The sequence below is a fragment of the Rhinolophus sinicus genome, chromosome 7 (assembly GCF_057876585.1).
Source record: "Rhinolophus sinicus isolate RSI-liver-muscle chromosome 7, RSI-T2T, whole genome shotgun sequence".
NCBI lineage: Eukaryota > Metazoa > Chordata > Mammalia > Chiroptera > Rhinolophidae > Rhinolophus > Rhinolophus sinicus.
In genome coordinates, this window is record NC_142507.1 from 37,185,110 (window position 1) to 37,191,197 (window position 6,088).

At 38.5% G+C, this 6,088-nt stretch overlaps 1 long non-coding RNA gene across 2 annotated transcripts; it reads right to left on the reverse strand.

Moving 5' to 3' along the window:
- Positions 1 to 763: 763 nt before the first annotated feature.
- Positions 764 to 5,412, reverse strand: LOC141568609 (uncharacterized). 2 transcript variants are annotated; one of them, XR_012491778.2, is made up of 4 exons: positions 5,101 to 5,412; positions 4,018 to 4,123; positions 2,283 to 2,355; positions 764 to 1,291 (listed from the first exon to the last, which is right to left on the reverse strand). It is a non-coding gene; the product is annotated as an uncharacterized LOC141568609 (long non-coding RNA). The 2 variants fall into 2 exon arrangements; XR_012491779.2 differs by lacking the exon at positions 4,018 to 4,123 and having other exon boundaries at positions 5,101 to 5,406.
- Positions 5,413 to 6,088: the final 676 nt, after the last annotated feature.

Sequence of the window (6,088 nt, forward strand, 5' to 3'; positions counted from 1 at the left end):
AGTGTGTACTTCCAGTTTTTCCAAGTCAAATTGTTGTCCTTTCAGTCTTAGTTGTGGAGGTCACCGTTCAGCTCCAGGTCCAGTTGCCGTTGTTAGTTGCAAGGGTGCAGCCCACCATTCCTTGCAGGAGTCAATGAGTTGAACAGGCAACCTTGTGGTTGAGAGGACGCACTCCAACCAACTGAGCCATCCGGTGACTCAGTGGCAGCTCAGCTCAAGGTGTCGGGCTCAATCTTAGTTGCAGGGGGCGAAGCCCACCATCCCTTGCAGGTGTGGAGGAGTCGAACAGGCAACCTTGGTTGAGAGTCCACTGGCCCATGTGGGAATTGAACTGGCAGCCTTCGGCGTTAGGAGCACGGAGCTCCAACCGCCTGAGCCACTGGGCTGGGCCCAAGACAGTCCATCTTTTGATGGGAATATTTTCAAAGTCACATTGCAAGAGTGTGGATGCAAGGAAAGAAAGGATTTGTGGCCATTTTTTGGCAATGGACCTCAGTTATTAATATATCATCCTTGTTCTTAAGGGTCTTAAAACCTCATATGGAGACAGAACATAAGTTTTAAGAAATAACTAGCTGCCCTAAGTATATGTGCCAAGAAGTAGGACAGAATAGGGAAACATCAGTTAAGTCAAGATTGCTCCACTGAGGATGAGGGATTTAGAAGAACGTAGGAGGGGGAAGGGCATTGCAAACAGAGAAAGGTAAGAGCAAAGATATTGTATTAGTTTTCTATTGTTGTCATAATAAATCACCAGAATCTCTGTGGCTTAAAATAACACAAATTTATTAGTTTACATTTCTGTAGGTATGCAGCTTAATATGGTCTCAAGAGGCTAAAATCAAAATGCTGGAATTTTTCCTTTTTGGAGGTTGTAAAGGAGAATCCATTTTCTGCTCATTTGCGTTGATTGGCAGAAATCAGTTCCTTGCAGTTGTAGACCAAGGTCCATGTTTTCTTACTGGGTGTAAAGTGAAGATGATGCCCAGCTTCCACCTTCAGAGCCATCAATGGTGGGTTGAATTCTTCTCAAGTCAAGTAGATGATTTTTCTGATCTATTTTTCTGTCTTCTTACACTTTTAAAGGATCCATGAGATTAGATTGGGTCTACCTAGATAATCCAGGATAATCTCCCCTTCCCAAGGTCCTTACTTTTCATCTTAATACAAAATTCCTTTTGTCGTGTAAAGTAACATATTCACAGGTTCCCGGGATTATGATGTGACATCTTTGGGGGAGCCATTATTCTATCACAGACATGGAAGCTGGACTGTGTATAGTTGTGTTTGACTGCAAAGAAAAACGTTTAAATAGGGAAAAGAAGGTGGAAAGTAAGATTGTATAGCTCCAACTACGTTTCTTAAACTTATCCTACTTTGGGGCCAATTTTATGACTGGTCTTTTTAGGCGTATGCCTTCCTTGACTCCACTTAAAAATTTTAGGTCTCCTTAGTGATTCTGAAATTTTTTCTTCATATTCTTATTAATCAAAAAATGCATACCAAGTTTTAATTTTTATTATTTGTATTAAAAACAATATTTTTAAAATATGAAATTACAATTCAAATATATGTAAAAGCTATACAACCTCTCCCCATCTACTTGATCAACAGGCTCTCTCTTGTCTCCCCAGCTTCAACGAAGTAGGATCTTTCTGTGAGACACCTCATCTGACTCGCCACATTTCAGCTGACAGCTTTAACCTTGTCTACACCATCTGTTAACTCAGGAAGCAAACTGACTTGTCTTTGAAGAACCCCATCATCTTCAGGACATTATATAAACTGCATTTGTTTGTGAGAGCCTTTAGCTCATTTTTATGTGACATAACTGTATTTACAAATACAGCAAAAAAAAAAAAAAAAAAAAAAAAAAAAAATCCGTAAGTATGTGATGTAGGTTTCTTATCAATTAATAGTATGTAATGTTGTGGAACATCCTGTGCCTGACTAGACTCAAAGTCAAATTTTCATTTTTTTCTTTTTGGATGAGTTTTCCCCGTGCAAGTTTGCGTCTGCAGTGTCATTACAGGCAATATGGAGCACCATCGCCATTCTCAGGAATAGCAACAAACAGCTCAATGAAGGCTCTTTGAACCTCCGAGCTGGAATGGAGAATAAAGGAGAAATGCTTTTTGTCTTAAGGACTACCTTCTTTCTTTACAAAAGAAATCAGCCTTTCTTTACTCTGAAAAATGTAGGAACAAGAGAACTCATTTGAGAGATGAAAACCTGAAAGCATAAAGGAACTGTAATTTGCTGTAGCTAAAAATAGACCCCACCTTGATGCATTTCCATCATGTGGGTTGTTAACAGCGTGTCCAGGCTTCATCTGCAAAGAGCTGATGTCAGAGCCTGCAGTCAAGAATCAGATACAGTCGGTTTTAATGTGCTTTGCCTCTAAGTGGAACACATTGTAGTGATTTCTCATTTAGACTCCCCTCACAGAGATAAGGGGAGGCATAATTATTACATTTTGGGGTACAGTAATTTATAGCAAGACTATCTACCTATGTAAACTAAACCGCTGAAGTCACTACCTTTACGGGACTTAAATTCAGTGGGGAAGAGAAACGTAAAAATGAATTACACATGTATTTTTCATTACAGTTGGGATAAGTGACAAGAAACAAAAATGTTAAGTGCTGTGAACATTTGTAAAAGGAAGAACTAAATTAGTGTGGGGTGTCAGAAAAGGTCTTTCTAAGAAAGTGACATTCAACAGACCCGAACAATGAGTTGGAGTTAGTCAAGTGAAGCTGAATTGGGAGCTGGAGGAGAGGGAAATGGGTTCCAGGTGCCATCCAGGCAACAATATCTGTAAACTCCAAGGTGAGGGCCATATTTCCACATTTCACTTTACCTCCATCCTTAACCTGAAAATTGCAGACCTAGAAGATTCCAGGGTGTTTTTCTAGGTGAAGACAGACTTTTCTTTATGAAAAACTTCCTGAGAGAAGCAGTGTCAGCAGCAGGTGACCCCTGTTCCACTTCTCTAAATTGCTATTTTTTCAAAGAATGGTTTTCACTTTAAAGAGATAATGTTCCAAATCGAGTTTTTAATTTCAATAAATATCTTACATCTTATATCTAAACATTTCGTTTGCTTTTATCTTTAAGTTAATCTCCGACATGATTGTTCACCTAGCCTATACTGTACTTCAATTCCAACGGGCACATCCTGAAACATGTCATCACCTAGAACAAAATCTTAAAATTCAAATATCTCCTCTTTGACCACAATCTTGTGTCCTTCCAGATTGCTCCTTGGACACTGTGTTTATACAAGTTCTTTGATTTTATTAAGATGTCTCTCCACTCCTTGAACTCTCCATATTGTCTCAATACCCCTCTTTCTGTCTTTGATTTATTTCTGATCCAACTTGGACAACGTAGTCTGTCACTTCAAATCCCCTTGACAACATCCCCGTCTCAACTCAACCCGTTGTATTTCCTGTGCACTCAACTGGCACGAACCCAATCATCCCATCCAAATGTTGGCCCTCTACCCCCCTGTACCGAAGCTGACGAATGTTCATGGAGGGTCTTTGCACTACACTTATAGAGGTTGTCAGGAAGCTAGTAAGCTCAAATTCATGTTCACTGACACCAAACTCAGTGCTCTTAACCTTCACTAAAATGGCAAGAAAAGATTTGTCAAGTTTCTTTCACTTTTGGCTTCATTTTTGATGTCAGAACATGTTAGTCCATTTGAACGGACAGATTATCATCTCACTAAAACAACTAAAAGCTTCATGGTAGTTTTGATAGACCTAAGCTGGGAAATAAAAAATAATTCTGAGATTTGAACTCTTTGTGAACTACACATATTTTTAGCAGACCTTTGTGGGTATTTAGCAGAGCCTGTTACTGTTTTTGATTAAGACTGGAATTTCAATTGCATTTTGGATTTTCAGAATGTATTTCTATCATTTTCTTCTCCTTCCTCCTCTCCTCCCCCCTGCATGATAACTCTTTCAGGTGGATACTATGGGTTACCAGACCAGGCTCACACACCTCTTAGAGTCTGTGGCATCAGCAGCTCTGGCAGCAATGTGCCAGTTGGTTGGTCATCCCTCTGAAACCTTCCCACGCAGACTTATTTCAGATGTAAGTACAGACTCTGGTTGGAAGGAAGTCATAAATAAAAGTGACAGCCTGTAATTTCGTCATGTCTTTTATTTTGAAATTTGCAAGTGGATTATTTGAGATGGTAGTAGGACTCTCCAGATCTGTCCCTTTGAAGAAGACATACAGTTTACTTCCCTTTCCCTGATTTTCAGAGTAGTTATACTCTCCTTTACAATTATATGTGTTTATTCAAATATGCTGTTTATCACAAGTCCTGTCTTGCATATCACCTTAGCAATAAAGTGCCTCTATTAATCTTCACACTTTGGGAAGAGAAAATTTGTGCATTTTGCTGGTGTATAAAAATAAGTATTAGCTTGTAACATTGAAGAATGCAGAAGGGTTAGTCAAATTCTCTGTACAAAGGAAGAGCCTCATAGAGATCTGACTGACCTTCTGCATTCTTCAATGCTACAAGTTAACGCCTATTTTTATGGAAAGATAGTCCATGCTCATGGACAGGAAGACTCAATAATGTCAATATGTAAGCTCTTCCCAACTTGATTTATAGATCAATGCAATCATAGTCACAATCCCAGAAGTTATTTTGTGAGTATTGATAGATAGATTGTAAAGTTTATATGGAGAGGCAAAAGACCCACAGCAGACAACACAATATTAGAAGGGCAAAGTTGGAGAACTGGCACTATGCGACTTCAAGATTTTCTATAAAGCTACAGTAATCAAGCCAAAATTGGCATTGGTTATAAAACAAACAAACAAGCAAAAAAACACAAATAGACCAACAGAGGAGAATAGAGAGTCTAGGAATAGACCCCCCGAAATATATGCAATTGACCTTTGATAAAAGATTAAAGACAATTCAATGGAGAATGGATAGTCTTTTCAACAAATGGGTCTGAAACAACATCCATATGCGCACACACACACACACACACACGCGCGTGAGAGATCAGACAATTAAGTTTGCAAACTCAACTTATTAGAAGTAGAAATAGTGCTACATACCTCATTGTTGAATATCACTATGGTCATCTTTGAAGTACTCCCCTTGGGAAGCTATGCACTGACGCCAGCACCTAGTCCCCCCTCAAAGCAATTTTGGAGCTCTTTTTCTGGAATGGCCATCAGAGCTGTCATCATATTACCCTTGAGGTCCTGAGTGTCACCAAAATATCTTCCTCTCAATATTTCCTTTAGCTTCAGGTAATGAAAGAAGTCATTGGGGGCCAGATCAGGTGAGTAGGGAGGGTGTTCCAATAGAGTTATTTGTTTACTCGCTAAATACTCCCTCACAGACAGTGCCATGTGAGCTGGTGCATTGTCGTGATGCAAGAGCCATGAATTGTTGGCGAAAAGTTCAGGTCGTCTGAAAGTTCAGCCTTTTCAGCACTTCCAAATAGTAAACTTGGCTAACTGTCCAGGTGGTACAAATTCATAATGAATAATCCTTCTGATATAAAAAAAGGTTAGCAACATCATTGCCGCAAGTTCACGAACTTAATTGTTATATGCAAGACTTATGCCTCTCACAAAAATTAATTCAGAATGAATCATAGACTTACATGTAAAGTACAAAATTATAAAACTTCTAGAAGATAGCAAAGAAGAAAGTCTAGCTGCCTTTGGGTTTGGTGATAGTTTTTGGATACAGCACCTATAAAAGCAGAATCCATGAAAAAATTAATAAACTCGACTTCATTAAAAAAAAAAGTTTTGCTCTCTGAAAACCACTTTTAAGAGAATGAGAAGAAAAGCCACAAACTAAAACAAAATATTTGCAAAAGACATATCTAATGAAGGACTGTTATCTAAAATATACAAAGAACTCTTAAAACCAACAATAAGAAACCAAAGAGCCCAATTAAAAAATTGGTCAAAGACCTTTGCAGACACCTCATTAAAGAAAATATACAGATGGCAAATAAACATATGAAAATGCTCAACATCATATTTCATTAGGAAATTACAAATCAAAGCAACAATGAGATATCAC